Raw genomic sequence first — 16445 nt, forward strand, 5'->3', positions numbered from 1 at the left:
AGGGGATCGGGGTGGTTTATATATTAATCATGTAGATATAATATATATCGAATAAAAGATATCCGGGAGTGAGTTACATAACGGAATCTCAGCGAGGGGATTGAAGGGTTTATATATAAAATAATAGATACCCGGGATTGAGTTACAGACTGGAATCTAATTGAGGGGTGCAGGGGGTTTATATATAGAATAATAGATACCCGGGAGTGAGTTACAGACTGGAATCTAATCGAGGGGTTCAGGGGATTTATATATAGAATCATAGATACCCGGGAGTGAGTTACAGGCTGGAATCTGATCGAAGGGTTCAGGGGGTTTATATATAGAATAATAGCCACGCGGGATTGAGTTACAGACCGGAATCTAATCGAGGGGTTCAGGGGGTTTATATATAGAATAACAGATACCCGGGATTGAGTTACAGACTGGAATCTAATCGAGGGTTTTGGGGGATTTATATATAGAATAACAGATACCCGAGAGTGATTTACAGACTGGAATCAAATCGAGGGGTTCGGGGGGTTTATATATAAATGATATGAATATAATATATATAGAATAACAGAAGCCCGGGAATGAGTAACAGACTGAAATCTAGTCGAGGGGTTTGGGACATTTATATACAGAATAACAGTTAGACGGGAATGAGTTACAGACTGGAATCAAATCGAGGGGTTTGGGGTGGTCTATATATAGAATAACAGATACCGGGGAGTGAGTTACAGACTGGAATCTAATTGAGGGATTCAGGGGGTTTATATATAGAATTATCGATACCCGGGATTGAGTTACAGACTGGAATCTAATCGAGGGGTTCAGGGGGTTTATATATAGAATCATAGATACCCGGGAGTGAGTTACAGACTGGAATCTAATAGAGGGGATCAGGGGGTTTATATATAGAATAATAAATACACGGGTTTGAGTTACAGGCTGGAATCAAGAACAGTTTAAAATATCATTTTTCTTGTGATGTGCTGAAGTGCAGGTTACAGAGGCTGATTCATGGAATGGGTAGTGTGAGTTTTTAACCAGCTTTATCCCAAATATCAAATTTAATTTCTCATTGGAACTGTTTGATGTTTTCTTAGTCTTGACACAAATGGATAGGGACTCTTTGGACCCTCACTGTTTGCAGCTTTTCACCATTTATAATGTAACCTGTTTCTTCCTTTTTAAAGTGGGCAGCCACACATTTGCCTACAATGAAATCCATCTTTCACTATTTCACTCATTCACTTAAGGTGTACATATCTCTTTGGAATTTGAAGTGCAGGTTACAGATTGGATTGGAACTTTCTGCTTTCTGAATCATTAGCCAAGTTTCACAGAGTTAAACATCAAAACTGACATTCTCAAACAGGAGAGGGCCCCACAACTTCAATTCTGTGGTTCCCTGGTATCTCATGATCTGTATCATACAATATCTCTGCCCCCTTCATGTCTCTGCAGACTTGGGAAAGTGTTTCAGACATTGGGGAACCATTTCTGTCAACCAGGATATTTGCTTTGAAGCATTTCATTGTCTCGGGACATTTACAGTAAACGGCTTCTTCAAAGGACATCATTAACATTCACTCTTTAATCAACCGAATCCTGTTGTCCATTCAGACTACCTGGCCCTACATCCTATTGTTTCACAATTAACTTACATTTCACAATGTAGGAATGTGTGAATGCAAACACTTTCTTCACACGTTTCCACAATACTAAGGCTCACACTATTCAGGGTGAAATTTTCAAGACAACATTCATCAACTGACAGATTTCCAGCTCCAAATAGAAGCTTCAAGATACAGAAAGTGGCACAGAAACGAAACATCTGATTTATCTGAATCTGCATCCGTTATTGGACAGCGCGGGGTTAGATAGGAATTAAAGTTGTTCTTAAATTGTCCCCATCAAACACTCCCAGAACAGGTACAGCATGGGGTTTGATACAGAGTACAGCTCCCTCAACAGTAGAGTTATGAGGTTAAAAAGCCTCATTCTCCTTTGAATTAGATTTCAAAATAAACACAGTGTTCAAATTAAAAGTTCATCAGCTGGAGAAAAGGGTAAAGCTCCAAATATTTTTCAACGTGCCTGGCTATAAACAACATTGTCCTGTCATATCGTTTATCCATGGAATCTAATCGAGGGATTTTGGGGATTTATATACAGAATAACATACCCGGGAGTGAGTTACAGACTGGAATCTAATCGAGGGGTGCGGGGTAGTTTATATATAAAATAACAGACACCTGGGAGTGAGTTACAGACTGGAATCTAATAGAGGTGTTTGGTGGGTTTATATATAGTGCCAATGTCACATTCCTGTGGCGTCAACTCTGTCAGAAATGTCCCAGTGCTTTGGGGACATAATATGGCCTCTGTGAACAAACCTAAAAGGCTGACTGCTGTTTGTGTCATTTATTTAGATTCTGAGAGAGAGGAAGAGAGAGAGAGAGAGAGACCGAGCGAGTGAGAAGAGAGAGACTCACATCGAGAGGGAGATCAAGAGACAGAGATTGAAGGAAGGATATTTATCATAGTACATTGGAAGAGGAAGATTCCATTTCTCCCCGCACCCTGTTTCCGACATTCAATGAGATCCTGGCTGATCTCTGATCTTCCTCCATATCTCTTTACACCTTTGCCTAACAAAAATCTATCAGCCTCAAATTGAAACATGAACAAGAGACTTTGCGTCAATTACCGTTTGCAGAAAATTGTTTCAAACTAAAGCTTTGGCTACACTGTTCATCAAACACTCCCAACCCAAATATAGTATGGGGTTCGATACAGAGTCAAATTACCTCTGCTCTAACCCAAGAAATTTTTAGTTGTAGGTTTTTATTTTTAATTTTTGGTTAACAGGACTCAAATTGTCCAAGTGTGAGATTTAAACTCCTGTTTAGTTCAATCTTTAGCTCAGGAATTCACATTAAAACATGCAGAGAATTGAAACCTTCCTCATACAGTTGCCTGTTTGTTCCAGTGTTGGTATATTCCCTCTTTCTCTTGCGTTTTCACTTGTCTGAAGAAATTGAATTGTTGACATTGGATAATCATCCTTTTCCCATGAAAATGTAAACTCCTGGGAAACTGCAACAGACACAATCTTATGCAGTGAACAAAATCCTGCACCTTTATTCATCAATCCCATTTCCTATCTCTGTAGAAACTCCCTTCCACTGACAGATTCTGAGATCCATTCTCAATCGCAAAAACCACCACAGAAAAGTGACTGCTTATTTTAAACAGTGAATCTGAGCTATTTGAAGTTCTGACTCAGACACAGAATCGCAGAAATTTTGACTCTGTGGGATGAAAATTATCAGAATAACTTTGCAACATACAGATAACCTATAGTGACAGGTGGATACTTGTCTGTTCAAAAGGGATTCGATAAGATGCCTCACAAAGATTGTTACTCAGGACAAGAGCTCATACATTCCCCTAATCTCCCCCCTCCATTCCTCTCAGGATTTGACAATTTGATCAAGTCACCCCTGATGCTACTAAATTTCAGGGAATACAACCCGAGTTTGTGCAATCTCACTTTGCACTTTAACCCTTGGAATCCAGGTCTCATTCTGGCAAAGCTGTGATGCACTCGAACTGTCTAAACTGTCCCTGGAGTGTCGGCTTAACCCGGGTCACTCACATATACCCAGGTCAGGTTCAAGACTCACCTGTCTCACTCACTGAGACGCTCCTGTATCACTGGCCTTATTGTAGTCGGATGCCGCGTTGGGAGCAGGACAGGTAGACGGGATTAGGAAGACTGCTCATGTGGAGGGTAAACACGAGGAATCTATCAGAGAATCAGAACAGACCAGGGAGAATCAGACAAGGAAACTGATGTTCAATTTATTAGGCCTGATTTGTGGATTGTTATTGTTTTGGGCGAGAATGTTGCCAACAAACAGTCCCAGAAAGGAAGCAGCAGGGGCTAGATACAGAGTAAAGCTCCCTCGATACTGTCCCCATCAAACACTCCCAGGACAGGTACAGCACGGGGCTAGATACAGATTAAATCTCCCTCGATAATGTCACCATCAAACGCTCCCAGACAAGGTACAGCACGGGATTAGATAGAGAGTGATGCTCTCTCTACACTGTGCCCATCAAACACTCCCAGGGCTGGTACAGCACGGGTTAAGATACAGAATAAAGCTCCCTCTGCACAGTCCCCATCAAACACTCCCAGGACAGGTACAGCACAGAGTTAGAAACAGATTAAAGCTCCGTCTATACTGTCCCCATCATACATTCCCAGGACAGGAACAGGACAGGTTTAGATCGAGAGTAAAGCTAACTCTACACTTTCCCCATCAAACACTCCCAGGACTTGTACAGCACATGGTTAGATACAGAGTAAATCTTCCTCTACTCTGACCCCATCAAACACTCACAGGACACGTACAGCACGGGGTTAGATACAGAATAAATCTCCCTCTACACTGTCCCCATCAAACACTCCCAGGGCAGGTAAAGCACTGGGTTAGATACAGAGTTAAGCTCCCTCGATACTGTCCCCATCAAACACTCCCAGGACATGTACAGCAAGGGGTTAGATACAGAGTAAAGCTCCCTCTATACTGTCCCCATCAAACACTCCCTGGACAGGTACAGCACGGGGTTAGATACGGATAAAGCTCCCTCGATACTGTCCCCATCAAGCACTCCCAGGAAAGGTACAGCACGGGGTTAGATACAGAGTAAAGCTCCCTCTATACTGTCCCCATCAGAAACTCTCAGGACAGAACAGCACGGGGTTAGATACGGATAAAGCTCCCTCGGTACTGTTCCCATCAAGCACTCCCAAGACAGGTTAGCACGGGGTTAGATACAGAGTAAAGCTCCCTCGATACTGTACCCATCAAACACTCCCAGGACAGGTACAGCACGGGGTTAGATATAGAGTAAAGCTCCCTCTATACTGACCCATCAAACACTCCCATGAAAGGTACAGCACAGAGTTAGACACAGAGTAAAGCTCCCTCTGCACTGTTCCAATCAAACACTCCCTGGACAGGAACAGGACAGGGTTATATACAGAGTAAACCTCCCTCTATACTCTCCCCATCAAACACTCACAGGACTGGTACAGCACGGGGTTAAATACAGAGTAAAGCTCCCTCTACACTTTCCCCATCAAACATTCCCATGTCCAGTACAGCACAGGGTTAGATACAGTGTAAACCTCCCTCTATACTCTCCCCATCAAACACTCCCAGGGCAGGTACAGCACGGGGTTAGATGCAGAGTAAACTCCCTCTACACCTGTCTCCATCAAACACTCCCATGAATGGTACAGCTCAGGGTTAGATACAGAGTAAAGGTCCCCCTACACTGTGCCCAACATAAAATCCCATGGCAGGTACAGCATGCACGAGGTTACATACAGAGTAAATTTCCCTCTATGCTGTCCCCATCAAACACTCCCAGGACAGGAACAGCACGGGGTTAGATTCAGAATAAAGCTCCCTCTGCACTGTCCGCATCAAACACTCCCAGGACAGGTAAAGCACTGGATTAGATACAGAGTAAAGATCCCTCTACATTGTCCCCATCAAACACTCCCAGGACAGGTACAGCACGGGGTTAGATACCGAGTAAAGCTCCCTCTACACTGTCCACATCAAGCACTCCCAGGGCAGGTACAGGACAGGGTTACATACGGAGTAAAGCTCCATCCAAACAGTCCCCATCAAACACTCCCAGGACAGGTACAGCAAGGGTTTAGATACAGAGTAAAGCACCCACTCCACCATCCCAAACAAACAGTCCCAGGGCAGGTACATTACGGGGTTAGATACAGAGTAAAGCTTCCTCTACACTGTCCCCATCAAACACTCCCAGGACAGCTACAGCACGGTGTTAGATAAAGAGTAAATCTCCTTCTACACCGTCCCCATCAAACACTCCCAGGGCAGCAACAGGACACAGTTAGATACAGAGTAAAGCTACCTCTACACTTTCCCCATCAAACACACCGAGGGCAGGTAAAGCAATGGGTTCGATGCAGAGTAAAGCTCCCTCTACACTGTGCCAATCAAACACTCCCAGGGCAGGTACAGCACGGGCTTAGATAAAGAATAAAGGACCCTCTACACTGTCTCCATCAAACACTCCCAGGACAGGTACAGCACAGGCTTAGATACAGTGTAAACCTCCCTCTATACTCTCACCATCAAACACTCCCAGGACTGGTACAGAACGGGGTTAGATACAGAGTAAAGCTCCCTCTAGGCTGTCCCCATCAAACACTCCCAGGACTGGTGCAGCACAGGGTTAGATACAGAGTAAAGCTCCCTCTACACTGTCCCCATCATGCACTCACAGGGCAGGTACAGGACAGGGTTAGATATAGAGTAAATCTCCATCTACACCGTCCCCATCAAACACTCCCAGGGGAGGTACAGCCCGGGTTTAGATACAGAGTAAAGCTCCCTCTACACCGTCCCCATCAAACACTCCCAGGACAGGTACAGCACAGGGTTAGATACAGAGTAAAGCTCCCTCGATACTGTCACAATCAAACACTTTGTGCAATCTCACTTTGCAATTTAACCCTTGGAAACCAGGTCTCATTCTGGCAAAGCTGTGATGCACTCGAACTGTCTAAACTGCCCCTGGAGTGTCGGATTAACCCGGGTCACTCACATACACCCAGGTCAGGTTCAAGATTCACCTGTCTCACTCACTGAGACGCTCCTGTATCACTGGCCTTATTGTAGTCGGATGCCGCGTTGGGAGCAAGACAGGTAGACGGGATTAGGATGACTGCTCATGTGGAGGGTAAACACGAGGAATCTGTCAGAGAATCAGAACAGACCAGGGAGAATCAAACAAGTAAACTGATGTTCAATTTATTAGGCCTGATTGGTGGATTGTTTTTGTTTTGGGCGAGAATGTTGCCAACAAACACTCTCAGAGATGATGCAGCAGGGGCTAGATACAGAGTAAAGACCCCTCGATACTGTCACCATTAAACGCTCTCACGACAGGCACAGCACGGGATTAGACACAGAGTAAAACTCCCTCTATAGTGTCCCGATCAAACACTCCCAGGACAGGTACAGCACAGGGTTAGATACAGAGTAAAGCTTCCTCTACACTTTCCCCATCAAACACTCCCTGGACAGGAAAGAAAAGGGTTAGATACAGAGTAAAGCTCCCTCTATACTGTCCCCATCAAACACTCCCAGGACAGGTACAGCAAGGGGTTAGATACACAGTAAAGCTCCCTCTACACTGTCCCCATCAAACACTCCCAGGACAGGAACAGGACGAGGTTAGATACAGAGCAAAGCTCCCTCTATAATGTCCCCATCAAACACTCCCAGGACAGGAACAGGACAGGGTTAGATACAGAGTAAAGCTACCGCTACATTTTCCCCGTCAAACACTCCCAGGGCAGGTAAAGCACTGCTTAAGATATGGAGTAAAGCTCCGTCTATACCGTCCCCATCAAACACGCCCAGGACAGTTACAGCACAGGGTTAGATACAGAGTAAAGCTCCCTCTACACTGTCCCCATCAAACACTCCCAGGGCAGGTACAGCACGGGGTTAGATACAGAGTATAGCTCCCTCTACACTGTCCCCATCAAACACTCCCAGGACAGGTACAGCACGGGGTTAGAAACAGAATAAAGCTCCCTCTGCACTGTCCCCATCAAACACTCCCAGGGCAAGTACAGCACAGGGTTAGATACAGAGTAAAGCTCCCTCTGCACTGTCCCCACCGAACACTCCCTGGACAGGAACAGGTCAGGGTTAGATACAGAGTAAAGCTCCCTCTACACTGTCCCCATCAAACACTCCCTGGACAGGAACAGGACAGGGTTAGATACAGAGTAAAGCTACCTCTACACTTTCCCCATCAAACACTCCCAGTGCAGGTAAAGCACTGCGTTAATTACAGAGTACAGATTCCTCTAAACTGTCCCCATCAAACACTCCCAGGACAGGAACAGGACAGGGTTAGATACAGAGTAAAGCTCCCTCTACACTGTGCCCATCAAACACTCCCAGGACAGGTACAGCACAGGGTTAGATACAGAGTAAAGCTCCCTCGATACTGTACCCTTCAAACAATCCCAGGACAGGTACAGCACGGGGTTAGATACAGAGTTAAGCTCCCTCTACACTGTCCCCCTCAAACACTCCTAGGGCAGGTACAGCACGGGGCTAGATACAGAATAAAGCTCCCTCGATACTGTCACCATCAAACACTCCCAGGATATGGTGCAGCACGGGGGTAGACACAGAATAAAGGTCCCACTGCACTGTCCCGATCAAACACTCAAAAGGGAAAGTACAGCACGGGGTTAAATACAGAGTAAAGCTCCTGCTATACTGTCCCCATCAAACACTACCAGGACAGGTACATCACAGAGTTAGATACAGAGTAAAGCTCCCACTGCACTGTCCCATCAAACACTCCCAGGACAGTTACAGCACGGGGTTAGATACAGAGTAAAGCTCCCTCTACACTGTCCCCATAAAACACTCCCAGGACAGGAACAGGACAGGTTTAGATACAGAGTAAAAGCTACCGCTACACTTTCCCCATCAAACAATCCCAGGGCAGGTAAAGCACTGCGTTAGATCCAGAGTAAAGTTCTCTCGACACTGTCTACATCAAACACTCCCAGGACAGTTACAGCACGGGGTTAGATATAGAGTAAAGCTCCCTCTACAATGTCCCCATCAAACACTCCCAGGGCAGGTACAGCACGGGGCTAGATACAGATTAAATCTCCCTCGATAATGTCACCATCAAACGCTCCCAGACAAGGTACAGCACGGGATTCGATACAGAGTAAAGCTCGCTCGATACTGTCGCCATCAAACACTCCCAGGCCTGTTACAGCACGGGGTTAGATACAGTGTAAAGCTCCCTCTACACTGTCCCCATCAAACACTCCCAGGACAGGAACAGGACAGGGTTAGATACAGTGTAAAGCTCCCTCTTCACTGTGTCCATCAAACACACCCAGGGCAGGTACAACAAGGGGTTAGATACAGAATGAAGCTCGCTCTGCACTATCCCCATCAAACACTCCCAGGGCAATCACAGCACGGGGTTAGATACAGAGTAAAGCTCCCTCTATACTGTCCCCATCAAACACTCCCAGGACAGGTACAGCACAGAGTTAGATAAGGAGTAAAGCTCCATCTACACTGTCGCCATCAAACACTCCCAGGACAGGTACAGCACGGGGTTAGATACAGAGTAAAGCTCCCTCTACACTGTCCCCATCAAACACTCCCAGTACAGGAACAGGACAGGGTTAGATACAGAGTAAAGCTCCATCAATACTGTCCCCATCAAACACTCCCAGGACAGGAACAGCACGGGTTGAGATACAGAGCAAAGCAACCCCTACACTTTTCCCATCAAACACTCCCAGGGCAGGTAAAGCAATGGGTAAGATACAGAGTAAAGCTCCCTCTACAATGTCTCCATCAAACACTCCCAGTACCGCTACAGCACAGGGTTAGATACAGAGTGAAGCTCTCTCTACACTGTGCCCATCAAACACTCCCAGGGCAGATACAGCACGGGTTGAGATAAAGAATAATGCTCCCTCTTTACAGTCCCCATCAAACACTCGCAGGGCACGTACAGCACGGGGTTAGATACAGAGTAAATCTTCCGCTACACTGACCCCATCAAACACTCCCAGGACAGGTAAAGCACTGGGTTAGATACAGAGTAAATCTCCCACTACACTGACCCATCAAACACTCCCAGGACAGGAACAGGACAGGGTTAGATACAGAGTAAAGCTCCCACTACACTGTGCCCATCAAACACTCCCAGGGCATGTAAAGCACTGGGTTAGATACAGAGTAAAGCTCCCTCGATACTGTCCCCATCAAACACTCCCAGGACAGGTATTGCACGGGGTTAGATACTGAGTAAAGCTCCCTCGATACTGTCCCCATCAAAAACTCCCAGGACAGGTACAGCACGGGGTTAAATACAGAGTAAAGCTCCCTCTACAATGTCCCCATCAAACACACACAGGGCAGGTACAGCACGGGGTTAGATACAGAATAAAGCTCCCTCTGCACTGTCCCCATCAAACACTCCCAGGGCAAGTACAGCACAGGGTTAGATACAGAGTAAATCTTCCTCTACACTGATCCCATCAAACACACCCAGGACAGGTAAAGCACTGGGTTAGATACAGAATAAAGCTCCCTCTACACTGTGCCCATCATACAGTCCCAGGACAGGTACAGCACGGGGTTAGATACAGAGTAAAGCTCCTGCTATACTGTCCCCATCAAACACTCCCAGGGGAGGTACAGGACAGGGTTATATAAAGAGTAAAGCTCCCTCTAAACTGTCCCCATCAAACACTCACAGGACACGTACAGCACGGGGTTAGATACAGAGTAAAGCTTCCTCTACACTGTCCCCATCAAACACTCCTAGGCCAGGAACAGGACAGGGTTAGATACAGAGTAAAGCTCCGTCTATCTTGTCCCCATCAAACACTCCCAGGACAGGTCCAGAACGGGGTTAGATACAGAGTAAATCTCCCCATACACCGTATCCATCAAACACTACCAGGGCAGGTAAAGCACGGAATTAGATACAGAGTAAAGTTTCCTCTACACTGTGCCCATCAAACACTCCAAGGGCCGGTACAGCACGTGGTTTGATACAGAATAAAGCTCCCTCTGCACTGTCCCCATCAAACACTCCCAGGGCAAGTACAGCACTTGTAGATACAGAGTAAAGCTCCCTCTATTCTGTACCCATCAAACACTCCCAGGACAGGTAAAGCACTGGGTTACACAGAGAGTAAAGCTCCCTCTACACTGCCTCCATCAAATACTCCCAGGACAGGTACAGCACGGGGTTAGATACAGAGTAAAGCTCCCTCTACACTGTCCCCATCAAACACTCCAAGGACAGGAACAGGACAGGGTTAGATACAGAGTAAAGCACCCTCTATACTTTCCCCAAGAAACAGCGGTCCTGTCCTGTTATTAACATTCAATGGACAGCAGCAGCAAGGGGTCCTGTCTGGGAAGAGAGAGGGAGAGAGAAAGCTGGAGTGACAGAGACAGGGAAATTTCACCCCCTCCCCCAGAAACGTCGTGTGTTCCCTGTTGCTGTTCAGGAAAAGCTGCAGGCCGTTTCTGCACAGGGGGATCCCACAGGCAGCAATGTATTGCTATCCGGATGGGAACAGGGAGACACATTTCCTTCCCCAGCCTCATGCCTGCTGTAACCCTCCCTCTTCCCCCTCTCCCCCCCACCCCGGGCACCATGTGTGCTCTGAGTCCGGACACATCCCCAGAAAGGCCTAAACTCCTTCTCTTCAAACCGGGAACAAGCTGCTGCTTCCTGGGGGAGACTTTTTGAAATCTTCGTCCCAGCATCGATTTTTACAAACCAGGCGTCCCCGGGAGGGTGTGACTGAGGCTTTTCTGCAGAGACTGGGAGCTGGGCACTGACTGCACACTGGAGACCCTCCCCTAACCCCCCCCAGACCCTGTGTCTCTTCCTCACCCCCAACTCCTGCCTCTGTTTCACTGTCTTTTCCTGTTCCCCTCAATCTCCCCCCTCTCTCTCTGTTGTAACGTAGGGACACATCCTAGAGAGACTGAATTCAAATGACTGTTCCACCTCCCAATTCATCGCCCTGCCTAAAACACCAGCATTATTCAGGAATTAGCACAAACTTTTACACACTCTCACAGTTAGGACTTGGTAAAGGGCTCCTGAGGGACAGGAAATGAGTCCAATCAGCACATTTTTAATAAATTAACTGGTTGTGGCACAGTATGAAACACTGCAGGGAATTTGTGCACAGCAAGATCCCACAGGGTGCAGTCAGCTCTGTTCAGCACTTTTTAAATGGGGCAATATTTACACAGAGAGAGAGAGGCAGCAAGTTGGAGAGGGACTAAGACAGTGAAGACCCCCGACCCCTTCAGAACCTCAGAAAGACTGAGCGCTTTGCAGTGAACGAATGAATGTTTAAAATGCTCTCATTGTTAGTGAGTCACTTGCTTCAATGTCCCTGGATTCATTTTCGCAATTCAGCCTTTTCTAAAAGATGTGACTGGGAGCTGGGCAGAGTCTACACATTGGAGACCCCCAGATCCTGTGTCTATTCACACCCCCTCCTCTTGTTTTGCTACCTCAGCCCCTCTGTTTCAACCCTCTTTCCAGACATTATGGCAAACTTGTGGCATTCTAAACTATTATCTTAAATTGTTAATAAATACTGAGAAACAGACACAGACACGGGCTTTGCAGCAGCAGAAAGAATGTGAATCATTCCATCCCGTGGGTTTTTACTTCCAGATTTAGTTTTAGAAAATTCAGAAGTCAAATTCACAGCAGCAAAGTGTGGGAGTGAACGCCCGGATCCTTCAATATTCCAGGGAATACACGTGGAATTTATGTCTCCATACCTGTGTCTCTGTCACGTTTAAAATACTAATGTTACATGAGTCAACACTGTCCTAAGTGTCCCATTGCTGTCGGGACATAAAATGGCCACTGTGAACAAACCTAAAATGGCTGCCTGGTGTTTGTAGACTAGATTCTCAGAGGAAGAGAGACAGGGAGAGAGGGAAAGAGAGCTGGGTAAGCGAGTGAGATAGAGAGAGGAGATGAAGCGATAAAAAAGGGTTGAGGTGAGAGAGAGAGATGAAGAGAGGGGAGCGAGTGTAGGGTAAAGATATGGGGTGAGATTGAGAAACAGAGAAATATATAGGGTGGCAGAGAGATGGGGTGGGAGAGGGAGAGAAGGAACGAGACAGGGTGAGAGAAAGAGAAAGTGTAGGGGGAAACTGAAAATGATCATAAATTTGTTAACTTTATTGAGTATAAAGAACAATATCCTGTGAGACATCCCTTCTCCATCTTTAAATTAGGAGAGCTATTAAACAACTTTAAAATGGGGGGAGACCCCTTCCTCAATTTGTGATGTGGAATTGCTGGAATCTAATCGAGGGGTTCGGGGTGGTTTATATATAGAATAACAGATACCCGGGAGTGAGTTACAGACTGGAATCTAATCGAGGGGTTCGGGGTGGTTTATATACAGAATAACAAATACCCTGGAGTGAGTTACAGACTGGAATCTAATCGCGGGGTTCGGGGTGGTTTATATATAGAATAACAGATACCCGGGAGTGAGTTACAGACTGGAATCTAATCGAGGACTTCAGGGGGTTTATTTATAGAATAACAGTTACCCGAAAGTGAGTTACAGACTGGAATCTAATCGAGGGGTTCGGGGGGTATATATGTAGAATAATTGATTCGCTGGATTGAGTTCCAGGCTGGAATCTAATCGAGGGGTTCAGGGGGTTTATATATAGAATAATAGATTCCTGGGCTTGTGTTACAGACTGGAATCTAATCGAGGGGTTCAGGGGGTTTATATGTAGAATAATTGATTAGCGGGATTGAGTTACAGACTGGAATCTAATCGAGGGCTTCAGGGGGTTTATATGTAGAATCATTGATTCGCGGGATTGAGTTACAGGCTGGAATCTAATCGAGGGGTTCAGGTGGTTTATATGTAGAATAATTGATTCCCAGCCTTGTGTTACAGACTGGAATCTAATCGAGGGGTTCAGGGGATTTATATGTAGAATAATTGATTCGCGGGATTGAGTTACAGACTGGAATCTAATCGAGGGGTTCAGGGGGTTTATATGTAGAACAATTGATTCCCGGGAGTGAGTTAGACTGGAATCAAATCGTAGGTTTTGTGGTTGTTTATATATAGGAAAACAGATACCCGGGAGTGATTTTCAGGCTGGAATCTAATTGAGGTGTTCGTGGTGGTTTATATATAGAATAACAGATACCTGCGAGTGAGTTACAGACTGGAATCTAATCGAGGGGGTCGGGGTGGTTTATATATAGAATAACAGATACCCGGGAGTGAGTTACAGACTGGAATCTCATTGAGGGGTTCGGGGGATTTATATATAGAATAACAGATACCCGGGAGTGAGTTACAGACTGGAATCTCATCCTGGGTGTCGGGGGGGGGGTTTATACTTAGAATAACAGTTACCCGGGTGTGATTTACAGACTGGAATCAAATCGAGGGGTTTGGGGTGGTTTATATATAGAATAAGAGACACCCGGGAGTGAGTTACAGACTGGAATCTAAAAGAGGGGTTTGGGGTGGTTTTTACATAGAATAACAGATACCCGGGAGTGAGTTACAGAACAGAATCTAATGGAGGGATTTGGAATGGTTTATACATAGAATAACACAAAGGGAGTGAGTTACAGAGTGGAATCTCATCGAGGGGTTCGGGGGTTTATATATAGAATAACAGTTACCCGGGAGTGAGTTACAGACTGGAATCTCATCGAGGGTTTCGGGGTGTTTATACATAGAATAACAGTACCCGGGACTGAGTTACAGACTGGAATCAAATCGAGGGGTTCGGGGTGGATTATATATAGAATCATAGATACCCGAGAGTATGTTAAAGATTGGAATCTAATCGAGGGGTTTGGGGAGTGTATATATAGAATAACAGATTCCCTTCAGTGAGTTACAGACTGGAATCTAATCGAGGTGTTCAGGGGGTTTATATGTAGAATAATTGATTCCCGGGAGTGAGTTACAGACTGGAATCTAATCGAGGGGTTTAGGGGTTTTAAATATAGAATCACAGATAACCAAGAGTGAGTTAGACTGGAATCAAATCGTAGGTTTTGTGGTGGTTTATATATAGGATAACAGATACCCGGGAGTGATTTTCAGGCTGGAATCTAATTGAGGTGTTCGTGGTGGTTTATATATAGAACAACAGATACCCGCGAGTGAGTTACAGACTGGAATATCATCGAGGGGTTCGGGGGATTTATATATAGAATAACAGATACCCGGGAATGAGTTACATACTGGAATCAAATCGAGGGGTTTGGGGAGGTTTATATAAGAATAACAGTTACCCGGGAGTGAGTTACAGACTGGAATCCAATCCAGGGGTATGGGGTGGTTTATATATAGAATAACAGACACCCGGGAGTGAGTTTCAGACTGGAATCTAATCGAGGGGTATGGGGTGGTTTACATATAGAATAAGAGACACCCAGGAGTGAGTTACAGACTGGAATCCAAAAGAGGGGGTTGGGGTGGTTTTTACATAGAATAACAGACACCCGGGAGTGAGGTGCAGACTGGAATCTAATTGAGGGGTTGGAGTGGTTTATATTTTGAATAACAGATACCCGGGAGTGAGTTACAGAACAGAATCTAATGGAGGGATTTGGGATGGTTTATACATAGAATAACATAATGGGAGTGAGTTACAGAGTGGAATCTCATCGAGGGGTTCGGGGTTTTTATATATAGAATAACAGTTTCCCGGGAGCGAGTTACAGACTGGAATCTCATCGAGGGGTTCGAGGTGGTTTATAATTATATAGAATAACAGATACCCGGGAGTGAGTTACAGACTGGAATCTCATCGAGGGGTTCGGGGCTTTTATATATAGAATAACAGTTACCCGGGAGTGAGTTACAGACTGGAATATAATCGAGGGGTTCAGAGGGTTTAAACATAGAATCATAGATACCCGAGAGTATGTTACAGACTGGAATCTAATCGAGGGGTTTGGGGTGGTGTATATATAGAACAACAGCTTCCCCGGAGTGAGTTACAGACTGGAATCTAATCGAGTGCTTCCGGGTGGTTTATATATAGAATAACAGATTCCCCGGAGTGAGTTACAGAGTAGAATCTAATCGAGTGGTTTTGGGAGGTTTATATGTAGAATAATTGATTCCCGGGTTTGAGTTACAGACTGGAATCTAATCGAGGGGTTCAGGGGGTTTATATGTAGAATAATTGATACCCGGGATTGAGTTACAGACTGGAATCTAAATAAAGGGTTCAGGTTGTTTATATAGAGAATAATAGATACCCGGGATTGAGTTACAGACTGGAATCTAATCGAGGGGTTCAGGGGGTTTATATATAGAATAATAGATACCCGGGATTGAGTTACAGACTGGAATCATGAACCGTTGAAAATATCATTTTTCTTGTGATGTGCTGAAGTGCAGGTTACAGAGGCTGATTCATGGAATGTGTAGTGTGAGTTTTTAATCAGCTTTATCCCAAATATCAAATTTAATTTCTGATTGGAACTGTCTGATGTTTTCTTAGTCTTGACACAAATGGATAGGGACTCTTTGGACCCTCACTGTTTGCAGCTTTTCACCATTTATAATGTAACCTGTTCCATCCTTTTTAAAGTGGGCAGCCACACATTTGCCTATAATGAAATCCATCTTTCACTATTTCACCCATTCACATAAGGTGTACATATCTCTTTGGAATTTGAAGTGCAGGTTACAGATTGGATTGGAACTTCCTGCTTTCTGAATCATTAGCCAAGTTTCACAGAGTTAAACATCAAAACTGACATTCTCA

This window comes from Cetorhinus maximus, unplaced genomic scaffold, assembly GCF_964194155.1.
Source record: "Cetorhinus maximus unplaced genomic scaffold, sCetMax3.hap1.1 HAP1_SCAFFOLD_105, whole genome shotgun sequence".
NCBI lineage: Eukaryota > Metazoa > Chordata > Chondrichthyes > Lamniformes > Cetorhinidae > Cetorhinus > Cetorhinus maximus.